The following is a 16,408-nucleotide window of genomic DNA, read 5'->3' as shown; positions in this document are numbered from 1 at the left end:
TTCTGACATGGTTACCACATATGTAAACCCTGAGGATATCATGCTAAGTGAAAGAAGTCAGTCATAACGAGGACAAATAATTTCACTTCTATGGAATTAGAGTAGTTCAATTCATAGAGACAGAAAATAAAATGGTGGGTGCCAGAGGCTAGGGGGAGGGGATTTGGTAGTTAATGGGGACAGTTTCAATTTTATAAGATTAAAAATGTTCTGGAGATGAATGGTACTGATGGCTGCACAACAATCTACACTAATAAAAAGAGAACAATAAATATTGACCTGCCTTTGCAATGCCCAATCAGGAGTCGGTATGCAAATTAACAAAACAAAGATGGCGGGTTAATTTGCACAGGTAGGCACTGAGCAGCCAGAGGTGGGTGGGTTGCTTGCATCACCACCATGGCAACGATGCAGGCACTCCACACCACCCCAGCAGCTCAGGCCTCTTGGCAGCTAGGAAGGCTGAAAGGCAGCTCCACAGGAGCGAAGGCAGTGCTGGCAGCCAGGGGAAGGAAGGCCCATTCTTGCATGAATCTTAGTCCTCTAGTGTGGATATACTTAATGCCACTAAACTGGTCATTTAAAAATGATTAAAATGTTAAGTTTTATATGGTGTATATTTTATCACACTAAAAAAAGATAAAAAATAATTGAAGGGTTTATTCATTTAAAACAAAAAGGGCATTAGCCTTAAAAACCCACAATAAACTTTTTGTTATATACAAGAAAATCAACAGTATTTGCATGCATATTATATTTTTTATGTTGACTCCCAAAATGTCTCTCTTCCATTCAAACAGGTTCACACATCTCATATGATGTTAGTGTTTTCTTTTAAATAATTATATTTAAGTTTATAAAATGCAAGTTGATTTATAACACAGGTGGATCACTGGGTGATGAAGGTGGAGTAAAATGAGAGGGAGTAAAATTTCTTTTATTATGACTACATGTTGAAATGATATTTTGGGTATATTGGGTTGAATAGCATATACTATTATATATTCAATGAAATATACTCTTAACTTGACCTTTTTCTCATCTTTTGCCCTCTCCTAATATGAGAAATGCTTACCTGTTCAAATTCAAATAATGGACTCAGAAACAAAAGTATGGCAAAAAACGAAACTTTTAATACATTCTTCTTTTTAAAAAAATATATATTTTATTGATTTTTTACAGAGAAGAAGACAGAGGGATAGTTAGAAACATCGATGAGAGAGAATCATCGATCAGCTGCCTCTTGCACACCCCCTATTGGGGATATGCCCGCAACCAAGGTACATGCCCTTGACCAGAATCGAACCCAGGACCTTTCAGTCCGCAGGCCGACGCTCTATTGAGCCAAACCAGTTTCGGCTTTAATACATTCTTGAGAGCAGATGTCCGTCCAGGTGTACAGGTACACCTGGGGTAGCAAGCAGCCTATTTATTCAGTCCCCCCTCGGGTTTCTCATTGGCTGAGTACTATGGGATCACTTGTTTCCTCATACATTGTTTAGGGGTCTTATTGTCTCCCATTATACCATTTAAAAATACTATGCCGAGGCCTTTTCTAGTTGTCTTAACCTCCCCCTGTCTAGCTGAGGTGTTGTCTCAGGGCTTTCCACCATGAAGCTGGCCCAAGTGCATAGTGCCTTGTTCGTACATCCTCTTCCCTTCTCCTTACATTATGCTTATTTTGGGGAAATTCAGCAACTAGTTCCATCAAAAGCTGACCATGCTGGAGATGGATCACAGAGGCCCATTTCCTACACCTGTTGAAGCCGTATGCCTATGAGCTCTTGAACCCTGGGCATGCCTCTGCTCCTACACTAAATGTCAGGCCTGTGGAGGGGAGGGAAGGAGCTTGGTTTGGACCGGAGGAACATGCTGACTGTGTTACTAGATACATAGGAGAAACATGCTGACTTTGTTACTAGATACATAGGAGAAGACCTCTCCGTTTTTTTCTTTTTCTTTTTTGTATGTTTTTATTGATTTTTAGGGAGGGAGAGATAGAAATATCAATTATGAGAGAGAATCATTGATCGGCTGCCTCCTGCACGTCCTCTACCCCGGATGGAGCCCATAACCCTCATGTGCCTTGGCTAGGAATCAAACGAGCAACCTCTTGGTGCTTGAGTCAATGCTCAACCACTGAGTCATACTGGCCTAGCTCTCTCACTTCTGTCTAGTAGTTCCTTGCCCCAGGCCCTCAGACAGTTACAGAGGTGTGGGAATCATTGGTGTGAGGGCATTAGAACCCCAAAGAAGATAATGGGGCATCAGCTCAGCACTCTCAGAGATGTGGAGTCTGGGAGAATTCAAAATCCCAAAGAGGGAAGTGGAGAGCTGCAGAAGGGTCATGGGCTCATACTGCACAGTGGATGTGGGTCTCCCCAGCTTTCCTCAGCATGGCTTGCAAAGTAGTTATTAGAAACCACTTTGCTGCCCTGGCTGGTTTGGCTCTGGATAGAGCGTCAGCCTGCAAACGGAAGGGTCCCAGGTTTGATTCCAGTTAGGGGCATGTTCTTGGTTGCGGGCAAATCCCCAGTGGGGGTGTGTGTGCAGGAGGCAGCTGATCAGTGTTTCTGTCATCAATGTTTCTAGCTCTCTGTCTTCTCCCTTCCTCTCTGAAAAATTCAATAAAATATTTTTTAAAAACACACACAAAAAAACTATAATACTTTGCCCTTTTCACTCCAGGATATATGTGTGCGCATTTTTATTAATTCCTCTATATACCAGACCCTGGTTTGAAGCTTCATGTGGTGAATGTAGGATATTTTTGGCAGCTTTAATACAAAGGCATTGAGGAATTTCAGGGAATGCTCCAGGTTCATTGGGAATATGATTGTGCACTGGGGCAGCGGTTTCAGTTTCTGGTGGCCTGAGAGCTCCTCACCGAATGGTGCTAAGGACAAGCTTACAGAGTCAGCCAGGTAGTAAACTTGAACTGTAGGACAGAATCTAAAATCTGCTACTTCCCTGGGGCATAGAACCAGGGTTGGCTTTGCCAGTGGTTACCATCTGCAAGCAAGCCCTGGGCTGCTGAGAGGAGAGTGCAGGGAGCCCTGCTAGGAGATACATCACACTTTTCTCTCCAGTATCTGCATCATCCCCCTCCTGTCAAGCTTAACTTCTAAGTCGCTTACTTCAGTGGAAGCTAGGTGTAATTAATGACAAACAGGAATATTCATTCTCACAAGGCAGTTCTTTGCTTCCTTAGCTGTTCTTGAGAGGAGAATGATTATTTAAACCTAAGCATCCACCTCACAGTTAGATTATGAGGCAGAAGTAGACACTGAATATTTGGCCTCCCTGCAGTGCATGGAGGTAGCTATCTGAAGGCCTGACCCTAACATGACAGGAGAGGTGCCTTAGCTGTTTCGCTGGGGCTGCTTGACTGTCAAAGGGCCGATTTTTGCTGTACCCTTGGAGTCTCTCTCTAGTTTAAATGCTGTCATCTCTCACTGGATGGTTGTCTTTGGGCCTTGTGTCAGTCTTCCATTTCCTAGTTTGGAAAACGGGGACTCGGTCTTGGGTTCTTCAAGTTCTGACATTAACTTTGTCACTTTCTATGTTCCCTTTTCTTTGGGAAAAATAATGCTCTCCCTTCTCCCATCCGTTATTTGGGTTCTGAACCCAGTGGAAGGTGAGGCAGGCCCTGGCCAGTGTGGCTCAGTTGGATAAGCATCATCCTGTGCACCAAAAAGTTGTTGGTTCGATTTCCAATCAGGGGCCATGCCTAGGTTTGGGGCCTGCAGGACACAGCTGATTGATGTTCTCTCTCTCTCTCAAAGTCAATAAACAATTTTTAAATATAGTTTATTGATTTTTTTACAGAGAGGAAGGGGGAGAGAGGGATAGAGAGTTAGAAACATACATGAGAGAAACATTGATTAGCCGCCTCTTGCACACTCCCTACTGGGGATGTGCCTGCAACCAGTGTACATGCCCTTGACCGGAATCAAACCCAGGACCTCTCAGTCTGCAGGCAGATGCTCTATCCACTGAGCCAAACCGGTTTTGGCAACAATCTTTTTAAAAAGAAAAGAGAGAAAGGTAAGGCAAGGTGAGAAGAAAAGTCAGTCATCTTTCCTGGAGCCACTTCTTGAGAGGGCCTGATACTGACAAAAGTAACCTTCATTCTCTCCCCCCCCCCCCCCCCATCTTTAAAATTTAGCTCAGTGAAGGTCAGAGGGTAGGTAATATCTTTAAAGGGAAGGTCACTTCATTCATTAGCATGAACTCTTCATTAAGGTAACCAGGCTCCTGCATCTCTAAACCCTGAGTCAGTGTGTATTCTTATCCATCATGGATATGTCTGTTCCTGGCTCCTTGGAGTGTCTCCATGTGTCCTCTTAGCCATTGAAGGGCTGGTTTTAATTTTCCTCTCATTGAGGGCTTTTGGTGGTGATAGCTGAAGTGGTGTTCAGATGTCAGAGTTGTGGTGTCTCTCGGAACCCCTGTTGTTTCCAGTGAGCATAATTGGGTCCCAGGGAAACCTTTAGTTTCACTCTCAGCCACCACTCTGCTGCTTAGAGGCACCACATGCTTTTGTGGAGATTCTGCCCACGTTAGCTCTGCTTACTTGTTGAATGTTGTTTTCACTTATATCAGCCCTGTGTACCCAACTGATGCATTCTGCAACATTTCAGCCACAGGCAATGGACTGCTTCTCCCGGTGTACAGCTAGCCGTTGGCTGTGCAAGTTGTTGATTGCACTGCTCACCTCCCTCTACTTGGCCTTCCAAATCTCCAGACAGCTTAACCTAGATCACTTGCTTGGAGGTTGACACTAAAATGTTTCCCTCTGTATTTGGTGTACGGAAAACATCATAGTTTTTATTTTTACAGTTTTATATTTTGTTCATAAGGATTATCAACTTGATTATTATCTTTTTGTTGGAAATGGGGAGGGTCCTAGAGAACCAGTGTGCTTATCATCTTCAGAAGCTTTCCGGTCTACAGCAGGGCAGTCCCAAGACTTTTGTCAGCCTAATTCTAATTTCTCTCTCTTAGTTTTTCTCCTCATAATGTAGTTTCCTCCTACTGGGAAATTCTCATCTAAGTGGAGGAATTGCTTGTCCTTCCTGACCATCTCAGCTTTGTGATCTGCAAGGCTCTGTAGCCATCTTTGAGTCCACCTATCAAAGTAGAATTTTTCTTTATGAATTAACAGCCCTGTTACATTGCAGTTCTTATTATAGATTAATATCAGTGTCAGCTTTTTAAAAAAATATTTTTTTTATTGATTTTTTTTACAAAGAGGAAGAGAGGGATAGAGGGTTAGAAACATTGATGAGAAAGAATCATTGATCAGCTGCCTCTTGCACACCCCCTACTGGGGGTTTGCCCGCAACCAAGGTAGATGCCCTTGACCAGAATCGAACCTGGGACCTTTCAGTCCACAGGCCGATGCTCTGTCCACTGAGCCAAACCTGTTTTGGCAGTGTCAGCTCTTTTGAAAAATTAATAACTAAAGATAAAAAGTGAAGATAAGTAAAGGACTAGAGTAAATAACTTGAAAAAAGGCTATCAGAAGACAATGACTTATGAACCCAAAACCTAAATTAATGGCATCATAAATGGATATAAGTCCTCCACAGATCCACTACCATATCCCACATCGTTTTATTGTTCTGTGTACCTGCCTACTTGCACAATTTTACCTAATCTGTGATTTTTCTTTTCTTTTTTAGATATTTATTTTATTTTTTAAATCTTTGTGTGTTTTTTTTAATTAAATACATCTTTATTCAGATTATTACAATTGTTTCTCCTCCCCCCCCCCATAGCTCCCTTCCACGCGGTTCCCAACCCAACCTCTGTCCTTACCTGCCCCCCCCCATTGTCCTTATCCATAGGTGTACGATTTTAGTCCAGCCTCTCCCTGCACCTCCCACAGCCCTTTCCCCCTGATAATTATCAATCCACTCTCTTTCTTTGCCCCTGATTCTATTATATTCATCAGTTTATTCTGTTCCTCAGATTTTTAATTCACTTGATTTTTATATTCACTTATTGATATATATGTATTTGTTGATCATAATTTTTATCTTTACCTTTTTCTTCTTCTTCCTCTTCTTAAAGAATACCTTTCAGCATTTCATATAATATTGGTTTGGTGGTGATGAACGCCTTTAGCTTTTTCTTATCTGTGAAGCTCTTTATCTGCCCTTTAATTCTGAATGATAACTTTGCTGGGTTGAGTAATCTTGGTTGTAGATTGCTATTCATCACTTTGAATATTTCTTGCCACTCCCATCTGGCCCTCATAGTATCTGTTGAAAATCAGCTGATAGTAGTATGGGTGCTCCCTTATAGGTAACTAACTGTTTTTCTCTTGCTTCATGTAAGATTCTCTCTTTGTCTTTTGCTCTTGGCATTTTAATTATGATGTGTCTTGGTGTGGTCTTCTTTGGATTCCTTTTGTTTGGGGTTCTGTGCACTTCCTGTACTTGTAAGTCTATTTCTTTCACCAGGTGGAGGAAGTTTTTTTTGACATTATTTCTTCAAATAGGTTTTCAGTGTCTTGGTCTCTCTCTTCTTCTGGCACCCCCATAATTCTGATGTTGGTATGTTTGAAGTTGTCCCAGAGATTTCTTACACTATCTTGAACTTTCTGGATTCTCTTCTCTTCTTGCTTCTCCAGAGAAGTGTCCTTTGCCTCTTTGTATTCCAAATCTTTGACTTGATTCTTGCATTCCTCTAGTCTGCTGTTGGGTCTCTGTATAATATTTTTTATTTCCATCAGTGTATGTTTAATTTCTAGTTGGTCCTTTTTCATATCCTCCAGGGTCTCATTAAATTTATCAGCCTTTTCTAGGAAATTCTTGAAAAGCCTTATAACCATGGTTTTGGACTCTATATCCAGTCTTTTGTTCTCGTCCATTTCTTTTGTTTGAGATCTCTTTCCTTGTCTTGGCATTTTCGCTGCTTCCCTGAGTTGGTAGGGTGGCTTTGTGTGTTTGGTGTCCTATATGTTCTCGTGGTTCAACCTCCCCAGTTACCTGAGGTAGACACTCTTGGTGCTCCCCTTTGTGTACTGCATGTACAGCCTTGTTGTAGTTGTCTTGAAGTCTTGATTGTTGTTGGTATCACTGGGAAGAATTGACCTCCAGACCTCAGCACTTTTGACTCCTGATCTGATCCATAAGCCTCTCCTTCTTTCTAGTTGTGGATTTCCTGTTCAGCCAGCTTTCCTGTGGTTTTAGATGATGTTTGTTCTGTCTTTTAGTTGTTATTTTGAAATTGTTGTGCCAGGCAGCACTATAGGCGCTTACCTAGGTCGCCATCTTGGTTCTCCATCTGTAATTTTTCATTCTGCTTTACCTCACCTTGCCCCAAAGTCTAGAAATGGGTTGCAAACCACAGGCCAATCTCAACTTGATTGGCACCGTCATATCATTTGTCTAAGGATTTTTAGGGGGCTGCTTTCCTGATATAGCAACAGCAGAATGCAATATTGCAACAAACTATGTCTCACACAGTTGTCTTATGTTTACTCTCTGGCCCTTTATAGGAAAAATTAGTCTGCCCCTGCTGGAGATATACTTTAGCCTAGCACCGTGGTCGGCAAACTTCGGCTCTCGAGCCACATGCAGCTCTTTAGCCCCTTGAGTGTGGCTCTTCCACAAAATACCACGGCCGGGTGAGTCTGTTGTGAAGAAGTGGTGTTAGAAGAAGTTTAAGTTTAAAAAATTTGGCTCTCAAAAGAAATTTCAATTGTTGCACTGTTGATATTTGGCTCTTTTGACTAATGAGTTTGCCGACCACTGTCCTAGCACATTTTATCTTGTCCACATTAGAGTTGTTTTTGTTTTTGTTTTTTAAATTCTTTTTTAATATATTTTATTGATTTTTTACAGAGAGGAAGGGAGAGAGATAGAGAGCTAGAAACATCGATGAGAGAGAAACATCGACCAGTTGCCTCTTGCACACCCCCTACCGGGGATGTGCCCGCAACCAAGGTACATGCCCTTGACTGGAATCGAACCCGGGACCTTTCAGGCCGCAGACCAACGCTCTACCGCTGAGCCAAACCGGTTTCGGGTGTTTTTGTTTTTTAAATATATTTTATTGATTTTGTACAGAGAGGAAGGGAGAGAGCTAGAGAGCTAGAAAGAGAGCCATCGATCAGCTGCCTCTTGCACACCCCCTACTGGGGATATGCCCGCAACCAAGGTACATGCCCTTGACCGGAATCGAACCCGGGACCCTTCAGTCTCCAAGCCAACGCTCTATCCATTGAGCCAAACCGGTTTCGGCCACATTAGAGTTTTGTTTGTTTTTATTGTATGTCTATCACAGGAACATTTTACAAAACCAGATGTACTTGTCAGCACCAGTGGAACACCTTTTATTGTACCCGAGCTACTCAGTCCTCTTATCTTTTGGCAGCTTTCTCAGGGAAAAGATGGTATAAAATTTTCAGTGCCCCTATTTTTTATTATTATTTTTTTTTTTAATCCTCACCCAAGGATTTACTTTATATTGATTTTAGAGAGAGAAAGAGAGGCGCAACCGGTTGCCTCTCATACATGCCTGGTTTGAGGATTGAACCCACAATGGTATGTATTCTGATCGGGAATTAAACCTTTTGGGATGACACTTCAACCAACTGACCCCACCCAGCCAGGGATCAGTGCCCCTAACTTAATGACCCAACAGATCATTTTTATTGGTTTCTAAAGCAAAACGACTGGAATTCTGATTGGCAGGGTTGGGGCTTGCCTGGGGCCTGGCTCCTAGCCCTCCTAGCTGCAGGGTCTTTGTAGACTTGGTCCCTTCCTTGGGAGACCGAGAGCTTTGAGTGTATCTGTACTCCCCTATCAGGAAGACTGGCTCATCTGCACCATGAATCGCCTGGGTTAAGGCAAGCTGCTGGGTGGAGTCCAAGGTGTAATAGGCCCAGTTGGCAGGTCTTAGGGGTGTGGGTCAGAGTGTGTACAAGCATGAGGAAAAGGAGGATTAAGACTTCTAAGAGCAGCTTCGGCTCACAGCCACTGGCTAGGCTCCAGGCAGTGCAGTCTGGCTGATAACATGAGTGCTGTTTTCTCACCAGCTGCCTGAGCTGGTTAGATGGACAAGAATCCTGTGTGTGTGCTTCCCCACTGACACAGATCACACAGTGAAGCAGGCTGTGGTCCTGAATGGGAAGTAACTTCTGCTCTGGGACCATGAGGGAGCAGACCTTCTGATACTCATATTTTGCAACCAGTGTAACCAATGGTTCCGAGAAAGGTGTTCTTAGAACAGGGTAAGAATGGCTGCAAATTAACTAGCCTTGAGAAATTGGTGAATTTTTACCCCAAGTTAGAGTTCCCCACTCCCTTTCTTTTTTTCCAGGTATAATCTTGCATTTCCCCCAAATGATTTTTTAAAAATATATATTTTATTGATTTTTTTACCGAGAGGAAGGAATAGGGTTAGAAACATCAGAGAGAGAGAAGCATGGATCAGCTGCCTCCTGCATCCCTTTTCCTCCCCACTGGGGTGTGCCTCAACCAAGGTACATGCCCTTGACTGGAATTGAACCTGGACCCTTCAGTTCTCAGGCCAACGCTCTATCCACTGAGCCAAACCAGTTAGGGCCCAAATGGTTTTTTATAGTAGAGCCTTGTAGTGGTGGGGAGGTGACTTCTTTTTTCTGAAGAGTGTGTGCAGCTGTGAACTTACAACTTCTTTCCGGACTGGTGTCACCTGGTATTACCAGCATTTTGCTTGGCATGAAACAAGTTCAGGCCACAGCCCTGTGGGCCCCTTACTGCTTGGGATGCATAAATAACAACTTGGCTTCTGCTCCCCTCCACCTTGCTGCTATGGCATCAGCAGGACGTGTACTTCAGATTTCACCTGTGATGTGGGCCAGATAACATTGCAAACAGATGCCAGGTACTATGAGTTATCTTGGCTCTGATTTGTGTATGAGAGTGAAATTCCTTGGAAAGATCACTCCTGAAATCTCAGAGACTCAACTCAAGGGTCATGTGGTATTCTGCAAAGAGGGTAGGTCCAGTAATTAATAAATGCTGGGACTTTTTTTTTTTTTTAATATATTTTTTGTTTAAAGTATTACAATAGTAGTACATAGCAGCTCTGGTGCGGCCAGGCCTGGAGCAGCGGCTGCCAGGCTGGGAGCGGCCAGGCCCGGAGCAGCCGGGTCTGGTGCAGCCAGGCCTGGAGCAGCGGCTGCCAGGCTGGGAGCGGCCAGGCCCGGAGCAGCAGCTGCCAGGCTGGGAGCGGCCAGGCCCGGAGCAGCCGGGTCTGGTGCGGCCAGGCCCGGAGCAGCGACTGCCAGGCTGGGAGCGGCCAGGCCCGGAGCAGCCGGGCCTTGTGCGGCCAGGCCCGGAGCAGCGGCTGCCAGGCTGGGAGCGGCCAGGCCCGGAGCAGCCGGGTCTGGTGCGGCCAGGCCAGGAGCAGCGGCTGCCAGGCTGGGAGCGGCCAGGCCCGGAGCAGCCGGGTCTGGTGCGGCCAGGCCAGGAGCAGCGGCTGCCAGGCTGGGAGCGGCCAGGCCCGGAGCAGCCGGGTCTGGTGCGGCCAGGCCAGGAGCAATGGCTGCCAGGCTGGGAGCAGCCAGGCCCGGAGCAGCGGCTGTCAGGCTGGGAGCGGCCAGGCCCGGAGCGGCCGGGACCGGAGCAACCGGTCCCAGAGCAGCCGGGTCGGGTGCAGCCAGGCTTGTAGCAGCAACAGCCAAGTCCAGAGCAACTAGGTCGGGAGCGGCAGTGACCAGACCCGGAGCAGCTGGTTGTGGAACGAACCAGAGCAACAGAGGCCAGGCCCGGAGCAGCCAGGCCCGAAACAGCTCGCTCCTCGCCTGTACCTGCCCACGGCTGCCTCTCAGACATGGCTGGAAACTTTTGCGGGAACTTGAGGGTCTGCTGAATCAAGTGATGAAGGCTTAGATCTGGATGTGTTGAGTTAGTGTAGCGCTGGGGTGTTGATCTGTAAGTGCCTTGGGTGGGGCCTGGATGAGGCTGGTTGACCTATTTGGAAATGTCTTTTGTGTGAAGTGTATCATTGGGCATGTGGAGGTATTATTGATATGAGATAATGCAAAGTAACAGATTTACTATCTGAAAAGGGATTTACTATCAGGGAAAGGGAGGGAGGAAGAGACTGAACATAAACTGTGCACCTATGGATGAGGACAATGGGGGATGGGGAGGGGGCGAAGGGTGGGGTGGGAACCTGGTGGAGGGGGGAAGAAATGAGGAACCTTTGTAATAATATGAACAATAAAGATTGATTTAAAAAAAAAAAAAAAACAAATAAAGTATTACAATAGTAGTACATATGTCTCCTTCCCCCCCCCCCCCCCCCCCGTCTTCCCCTGGCCACTCCTACGGGCCCCCCCCCCCCCAAATGCCCTCACCCCACCCCAGTGTCTTGCAGTCCATTGGTTATGCTTGTATGCATGCATACAGTCTTTGGTTGATCTCTTACCCCCAACACTCGCCAGCCTTCCCGCTGTAATTTGACAGTCTGTTCTATGCTTCTCTGCCTGTGTCTATCTTTTTGTTCATCAGGTTATTTATTATCCATAAATAAGTGAGATCATGTGTTATTTTTCTTTCACTGCCTGGCTTATTTTACTTAGCATAATGCTCTCCGGTAAAAAGCCCGGCTGGGCCGAAACTGGTTTGGCTCAGCTGTAGAGCGTCCGTCTGCGGACTGAAAGGTCCCAAGTTCGATTCCGGTCAAGGGCATGTACATTGGTTGCGGGCACATCCCCGGTAGGGGGTGTGCAAGAGGCAGCTGGTCGATGTTTCTCATCAACGTTTCTACCTCTCTATCTCTCTCCCTTCCTCTCTGTAAGAAAAATCAATAAAAGATATTAAAAAAAAAAAAAAAAAAAAAAAAAAAAAAAGCCCGGCTGGTGTTACTCAGTAGTTGTCAACCCATGAACCAGGAGAGCACATGCTTGGGTTTTGGGTTTGATCCTTGGTAAGGGCAGCGTGCAAGGAGCAGCTGATCAATGATTCTCTCTCATCATTGATGATTCTATCTCTTTTTTGAGATCAATAAAAAACATTTTAAAAATAGATAAGTAAATAATAAATAAGTGTTGGGACATGAAAATGGGTGTCATTGGTCAAACTGCAGACCCACAAGGCCCAGCAGTGCTGGTCAACTGCCTCCACCCCTGGGTTTGGTTAGTGAGCAGAGGCTGCTATGGAACAGAGCACTCTAGACAAACAAAGCCCCAGGCGACCTCTGACAACCAGGCCATCGCTATTCTGCTTCCATGTTGCCATGGCGATGAGGATGATGAGGCCACCACAACAGTTTCTGTTGAAATTTGAAAAACATTATAGTGTATTGTCTGCTAAATAATGTCTGTCCTTAAAATGTATTCAGGTCACTTAAATGAGTTGGTATTATAGCAACCAATGTCCTTGAAACAGAAGGGTCTGTAAATTTAGGGAAATAACTTAATTTTCATTAACCCAGAAGTTACTAAACTTTTGTGGTTCACAACATTCTTAAGTATCTCAATGTTTTGCTTTATTCCTAGGCCAAAGCGTACAAGTAAATAAGTACTAATGTCCCAGCAGTTTGAAAAAAAAAATAAAGCACAGAAGTTGGAAGGAAGACAATACCTTTGGATAATCATAGTTACTTCCTAATGAAATGTGTGTGCCTGTTGCACAGCTCCTCACAGGCTTAGAACCAGATTGACCATCTGCTACCTGCATTTCTTATACCATGTAGATTTTTACATGGTGTCTGCTTTTTCTTGCAGTAACTTCTGAACAACAAGCTTTGTAAGATGACATTGTCAAAAGGAATATGCCATCTGATGTTGAAATGACTGATTGCCTTAATTCTCTAAACTGTGAACATGTAAGAATCTTTTGGAAGTATATTCAGAAATGGGGACACCCAGTTGAATCATACAAACTTCTTTGGGTTGGAAATAATAAGTGAAATTCTCTTTCCTTTGTCCTTAAACTAACTCAACACATGGTGGCTCCTGCCTCTTGGCCACAGGTCATTGTGAAAACAGAGGAGACAGCATTTTTGGGTCTTTTAGGTGTAAAACTTTGATTGAATTGGTTGAAGATTCTGTCTACTCTGTCATGAGAATCTAGACAATAAATTCCTCCATATATCTGTAGGTAGATTTATAAGTTTCTGCATTTCCAGCTTCTCTCACTATTGGGTCCAGGTGCTGAGAGCCATTTATTTCCTGCAGGACTCATACCCACAGAGAGCAACTCTGGCACTCACCCTCACTGATGTACCCTGTTTCTAAACATCCCTTCTTGGGTTCCCCATCTTTTGCATCTGTGAACAGCATGTTGAATGTGTGCAGGTATATAGTTGAGTATGGGATTCTCAACTATACGGTTGAGTCAGGGATGAGATTCTCCTATTGTCTACTTTCAGAATGTCCCTGGAATCTAGGTCCAGTGCACCTTCCAAGCCTGCCCCTCACTCCACACTATATTCCCAACCCTGCAGTTAGGGACTTGTGAAGGACAAAAAACCAGTGTGGTCACTTTGCCCCCTGACTGCCATCCCACCTGCCCTCCTTTCAGCTGCCTGTGTGCTCTGGTGTCTGTCCTGCCTCCAAACCTGTGTTTGTGTTACTACATTGGTCTTGCCCTCTCCTGTCCTGTCCCTCTCTGCTCCTCTCTGCCTCATCCTCCACAGGAGTGCACACAGTCCCTGTTTGTGGCCAGAGCAGCCTTGTCCTCCTCCCTTGCAGTACTCATCCAGGTATTGCTTAATCACTCACAGAATATTATTTCAACTGCAGTTTCCAGTCCTGGCATGGAGCTCAGATGGAAAGCATTGGTTGAGTGAGATTTCCTTATTCGAATGTGAGAGCTGCTTTCCTTTTCCAGAACTTTGGACTTGAGCTGAAAGGCCCAGGATGACAATCTGGTGTGGTCACTGTGGGATGCCCTTTATCCCAGGGTCATTCACTGATTACCTGCTTTGTACTGGGAGGACAGAAATGAAGTAAAGATGTCCCTGCTCTGGGGCTCCTGGGTGTGTGTATGGGGGGAGGCTGAGCTTCAGAGCCACAAAGAGTTCAAGGTAGCACCAGGTAGAGCAAATGTAAGTTCTGAAGGTGAAGGAAGGAGTCTATTGCGGCCCTTTGTGTTGTTTGGCGCGTTGATGGTAGGGGCTTGCTGGGGTAGTATGGAACGAGGGCGACAGCTGTGGAAAGGATTTACAACATTTAAATATGCAGCCTTTTGGATCTGTGCCTTAGTAAAGTCATCCTAGCTCTTACATAGAGGCTATCTGGTGCCTCTGTTCTCTGGCCTACAATAGACTGATTCTTTTCTTTTTTTTTGGGGGGGGGGGGGAGGTAGGGGAAGCTGAGTGCAGTGAACTTTATTGATGGTGGACGATACAGTAGGACTCCCTTCACTCCTCCCCTTCTTCAGGGGGTCTGGGATGGAAACGGTGGTCAGGAGATTCTCAGTGTGTTGGGAATTGATCTGGGCAAGGACTCCTCAGCAGCTGAGGGCCTCTCTTCCTCTTGCTGGGGCTGGTGGTCCAGGGGGCTCTTACTCCTTGGAGCCCATGTGAACCATAAGGTCCACCACCCTGTTGCTGTAGCCAAATTCATTGTCATACCAGGAAACGAGCTTGACAAAGTGGTTATTGAGGGTAATACCAGCCCCAGCATCAAAGGTGGAGGAGTGGGTGTCACTGTTAAAGTCGCAGGTCCTCAGTGTAGCCCAGGATGCCCTTGAGAGGGCCCTGTGATGCCTGATTCACAACCTTCTTGATGTCATCGTATTTGGCAGCTTTCTCCAAGTGGCAGGTCAGGTCCACAACCGGCACATTGGTGGTGGGGGCACGGAAGGCCATGCCGGTGAGCTTCCCGTTCAGCTCTCCTGACAGTGCCAGTGGAAGCAGGGATGATTTTCTGGGCAGCCCTCGGCCAAGATGCCACAGCTTCCCAGAGGGACCATCCACGGTCTTCTAGGTGGCAGTGATGGCATGGACTGTGGTCATGAGTCCCTCCACAATGCCAAAGAAGTCATGGTTGACCTTGGCCAGGGGGCCAAGCAGTTGGTGGTGCAGGAGGCATTGTTGACAATCTTGAGGGAGTTGTCATACTTATCATGGTTCACACCCATCACAAACATGGGGGCATCCGTAGACGGGACAGAGACGATGACCCTCTTGGCTCTGCCCTTCAAGTGAGCCCCAGCCTTCTCCATGGTAGTGAAGACACTGGTGGACTCCACAACATACTTAGCCCCAGCACCACCCCTTTTGATCTCACTCCTGTAAGATGGAGATGGACTTTCCATTGATGACAAGTTAAAAGCAGCCCTGGTGACCAGGTGCCCAATACGGCCAAATCTGTTCACTCTGACCTTCACTATTATGTCTCGGGGTTGTGGCTGCTGGCACTGGGAAGGAGGAAAGGCTGTCTGACGAACAGGAGGAGCAGAGAGCCTAGACTGATTCTTACTGGTTTCTCTTATGTTTGCTGAGTAGGATTTTTTTAAATTTTTTTCTCTCGCTTTTAAAATATATTTTTACTTATTTCAGAGAGGAAGGGAGAGGGAGAGATAGATAGAAATATCAGTGATGAGAGAGAATCATTGATCGGTTGCATCCCCCCCACTGGGGATCTAGCCTGTAACCCCAGCATATGCCCTGACCAGGAATTGAACTGTGGCCTCCTTGTTCCTAGATCAAAGCTCAACCGCTGAGCTCCACCTGTCGGGCTTTTTTCTCTTTTAAATGAATGGCTTCTTGGCCTTTTCTAAGGATTTTACTTGCCTACAGTCATGGGAGGGCTGAGCTGCAATGTGCAGGTTTTCTGAGCCTGGCATCTCACAGAGATCCCCCTGACTCAGTTGTTGCAGATGCAATCTCTGACATCAGGGTCATGGGTGTCACCTGTCACTGGTTGTCCTCAGTGCCTCTTTAAAAGAAACTTTGAGGTACTTGTGGCTCCCAAGTCCATCTCATCTGTTGAACACAGCTTTCTCCACATATCATGCCTTCATGCTTGAATTGAAAACCTCCAGCAGTTTCTTTCTTTATGGAATTGACCTTAGGCATTACAAGTGTGTGAGTTTTGTGCCTTGATTTTTTATGCCCCTAGACCCTTCTTTGTCCACTCTCCAACTGTTTGCTTTGGACCCTCTTAGGGGTGCATATTCAGCTCACAAGTGGTTCAGAATCATGTGTCAGATTCTTGGCCACCCTGGATAGTTAGGCCTGATCTTTGCACATCCTGTTTAATAATCACATTGCGGACCAATAGTTTTATTCCTAGCTTTACCCAGTGGCCAGATAAGTTTCTGTCGAATGAGTACAAAAACGTTTTACATAAATGTTAAAGGCACACCTTAAAATTAAACACCCATTGCATTGTGAAGTTATTTATTACATGTTCTTACAAGCTAATATCTTTTTAAAGTATGATACTTTG

At 45.3% G+C, this 16,408-nt stretch overlaps 1 protein-coding gene and 1 pseudogene across 4 annotated transcripts in view; one reads left to right on the top strand and one right to left on the bottom strand.

Moving 5' to 3' along the window:
• BRD4 (bromodomain containing 4) overlaps positions 1–16,408 on the top strand; it is an 88,374-nt gene that overhangs the window by 34,001 nt on the left and 37,965 nt on the right. The gene's annotated exons all lie outside the window — the stretch shown is intronic.
• LOC311623382 (glyceraldehyde-3-phosphate dehydrogenase-like) lies at positions 14,330–15,282 on the bottom strand (annotated as a pseudogene). Its single transcript has one exon. The product of its transcript is annotated as a glyceraldehyde-3-phosphate dehydrogenase-like (transcript).

This window comes from Pipistrellus hanaki, assembly GCF_964339955.1.
Source record: "Pipistrellus hanaki genome assembly, chromosome: 5".
NCBI lineage: Eukaryota > Metazoa > Chordata > Mammalia > Chiroptera > Vespertilionidae > Pipistrellus > Pipistrellus hanaki.
Note: the sequence above shows the minus strand (reverse complement) of the source record. Positions and strands in the feature narration are given on the sequence as shown.